This window comes from Chiloscyllium plagiosum, chromosome 10, assembly GCF_004010195.1.
Source record: "Chiloscyllium plagiosum isolate BGI_BamShark_2017 chromosome 10, ASM401019v2, whole genome shotgun sequence".
Lineage (NCBI taxonomy): Eukaryota > Metazoa > Chordata > Chondrichthyes > Orectolobiformes > Hemiscylliidae > Chiloscyllium > Chiloscyllium plagiosum.
The window spans coordinates 35409756-35413581 of record NC_057719.1 but is presented as its reverse complement, the minus strand read 5'-3'; positions in this window follow the sequence as shown (position 1 = coordinate 35413581).

The following is a 3826-nucleotide window of genomic DNA, read 5'->3' as shown; positions in this document are numbered from 1 at the left end:
AAATGAAATTAAATCCAAAAAAATGGTAACTTGTGGAGGGCTAATAAGGAGAGGATTACACTATGAATAGTAGTCCAGATTGTTAATGTATAACATGAATAGTTGTAGTCCCAACATTAACCCCTGTGGAATTCCACTATTCACCAGCTGCATTCCTGAAAAAGACCTCTGTATCACGACCCTCTGCCTTCCACCAGTCAGCCAATCCTCCCTCCATGACAGTATCTAATACCATGGACTCTTATTCAGCAGCCTCCTGTGTGGCCACCTTGTAAAAGGTCTTTTAGAAATCTAAATAGATCATGTCAATTGGCTCTCCTTTGTCGAACTTGCTCATTATCTCCTCAAAGAATTCTAACAGATTCGTCAGCCATGACCTTCCCTTGATGAAGCCATGCTGACTCAAAATGCTATTTTGTCTTGGACTTCCAAGTAGAGTCATGTACAGTACAGAAACAGACTTTTCGGTCCAACTTGTCCATGCCGACCAGATATCCACCCAATCTAGTCACACTTGCCAGCACCCAGCCCACATCCCTCCAAACCTGTCCCATTTATATGCCTTTCCAGATGCCTTTTAAATGTTGCAATTATACTAGCCTCCACCACTTCCTCCAGCAGCCGATTCCACACATGCACCACCCTCTGCGTGAAAAAGTTGCCCCTTAGGTCTCTTTTATATCTTTCCCCTCTCACCCGAAACCTATGCCCTCTCATTCTGGACTCCCCCACCCCAGGGAAAAGACTTTGGCTATTTATCCTATCCATACCTTTCATGATTTTATAAACCTCGAAAGGTCACCCCTCAGCCTCCGACACTCCAGGGAAAATAGTCCCAACCTATTCAACCTCTCTCTATAGCTCAAATCTTCCAACCCTAGCAACATCCTTGTCAATCTTTTATGAACCCTTTCAAGTTTCACAACATTTTTCTGATAGAAATGAGACCAGAATTGTATGCAATATTCCAGCAGTGGCCTAACCAATGTCCTGTACAGCCACAGCATGATCGCCCAACTCCTGTGCTCAATACTCTGACCAACAAAGGAAAGCATACCAAATGCCTTCTTCACAATCCTATCTACCTGCAACTCCACTTTCAAGGAGCTATGAACCTGCACTCCAAGGTCTCTTTGATCAGCAGCACTCCCAAGGACCTTACCATTAAATGTATAAGTCCTGCTAAGATTTGCTTTCCCAAAATGCAGCACCTCGCATTTATCGAAATTAAACGCCATCTGCTACTTCTCAGCCCATTGGCCCACCTGATCAAGATCCTGTTGTATTCTGAGGTAACCTTCTTTCCTGTCCAATACACCTCCAATTTTGGTGTCATCTGCAAACTTACTAACTGTACCTCTTATGCTCGCATCTAAATCATTTATATGAATGATGAAAAATAGTGGACCCAGCACCAATCCTTGTGGCACTCCACTGGTCACAGACCTCCAGTCTGAAAAACAACCCTCCACCACCACCCTCTGTCTTCTACCTTTGAGCCAGTTCTGTATCCAAATGGCTAGTTCTCCGTGTATTCCATGAGATCTAACCTTGCTAACCAGTCTCCCATGGGAAACCTTGTCGAACGCCTTACTGAAGTCCATATAGATCACATCTACCGCTCTGCCCTCATCAATCTTCTTTGTTACTTCATCAAAAAACTCAATCAAGTTTGTGAGACATGATTTCCCACGACAAAGCCGTGTTGACTATCCCTAATAAGTCCTTGCCATTCCAAATACATGTACATCCTGTCCCTTAGGATTCCCTCCAACAACTTACCCACCATTGATGTCAGGTTCACTAGTCTATAGTTCCCTGGCTTGTCCTTATCACCTTTCTTAAACAGTGGCACTATGCTAGCCAACCTCCAGTCTTCTCGCACCTCATCTGTGACGATCAATGATACAAATATCTCAGCAAGAGGCCCAGCAATCACTTCCCTAGCTTCCCACAGAGTTCTAGGGTACACCTGATCAGGTCCTGGGGATTTATGCACCTTTATGCGTTTCAAGACATCCAGCACTTCCTCCTCTGTAATATGGACATTTTTCAAAATGTCACCGTCTATTTCCCTACATTCTATATCTTCCAAGTCCTTCTCCACAGTAAATACTGATGCAAAATACTCATTTAGTATCTCCCCCATCTCCACACAAAGGCCGTCTTGCTGATCTTTGAGGGGCCCTAATCTCTTCCTAGCTACCCTTTTGTCCTTAATGTATTTGTAAAAACCCTTTGGATTCTCCTTAACTCTATTTGCCAAAGCTATTTCATGTCCCCTTTTTGCCCTCCTGATTTCCCTCTTAAGTGCACCCCTATTGCCTTTATACTCTAAGGATTCACTCGATCTATTCTGTCTATACGTGACATATGCTTCCTTCTTTTTCTTAAGAAATCCTCAATTTCTTTAGTCATCCAGCATTCCCTCTACCTATCAGCCTTTCCTTTCACCCTAACAGGAACATACTTTCTCTGGACTCTCGTTATCTCAGTAGTTGGCAATCTCATCATCAATAATGGACTCTGTACTCTTACCAATTGTCCAAGGTCCCAATAATTGCCTGTAGTTTCCTGTCTTTTGCCTCCCTCACTGTCTTAAATAGGGGTATTACGTTTGCCATTTTCCAGTCCTCAGGAACCCTCTCTGTCAGATCACAAACAATGCCTCTATAATCTCCCAGCTACCATCTTCAGAACTCTGGGATGTTGTCCGGTGACTTATCTACCTTCAAATCTTTCAGTTGCCCCAGCACTTTCACTACATGCATCTCTGCCCCCGAATATTTTGAAGTTCTGATAAACTACTGGTACCATCCACTGTAAAACTGATGTGGAGTATCTATTCAGTTCCTCCGGCATTTCTCTGTTCCCCATTACAACTTCTCCAGTTCAACATCTACTCTTGCCTCTCTCACTTTAAAAAAAAACCTTTTGCAATCCTTTTATATTGCTAGCTGGTTTACCCTCAAATTTCATCATCTCATCCTTAGTGCTTTTTTAGTATCCTCTTAATTTTTAAAGGCTTCCCACTAATCTTCACTATACTGTAAGCTTATTTTTTTGTTTTTATGTTGTCCAACTTCCCTTGTCGGCCATGGTTGCCATCCCACCTTCAGTATATTTCTTCTTCCTTGGGATGAATTTCTGCTGTGCATCCCAACTTACCCCTTGAAAACTCTACCAATGCTGGTCCTTTATATTCCCAGCTAGGCTCCCGTCCTGAACAATTCTGGCCAGCTACTCTCTCATACCTTTGTAGTTACTTTTGCTCAATTGTAATACCATTACATCTGATTCTAAATTCTCTCCCTCAGAGTAAATTCTATCATATTATTGCCACTGCCCCCTAGACGTTCCCTCACCTTGAGCTCCTACACCTGCATGGGCCCAAGCTATGCCTGCCTCTTCGTAGGATATGTGGAACAGTCCATCTTCCGCAACTACACTGGCACCACCCCCCCACCTTTTCCTCCGCTACATCGATGACTGTATCGGCGCTGCCTCGTGCTCCCACGAGGAGGTTGAACAGTTCATCCACTTTACCAACACCTTTCACCCCGACCTCAAATTCACCTGGACCATCTCAGACTACTCCCTCCCCTTCCTAGACCTTTCCATTTCTATCTCGGGCAACCGAATCAACACGGACATTTACTATAAACCGACCGACTCCCACAGCTACCTAGACTACACCTCCTCCCACTCTGCTCCCTGTAAAAAATATTCCCAATTCCTTCGTCTCCGCCACATCTGCTCCCAGGAGGACCAGTTCCAATACCGTACAACCTAGATGGCCTCCTTCTTCAAAGACCGCAATTTCCCC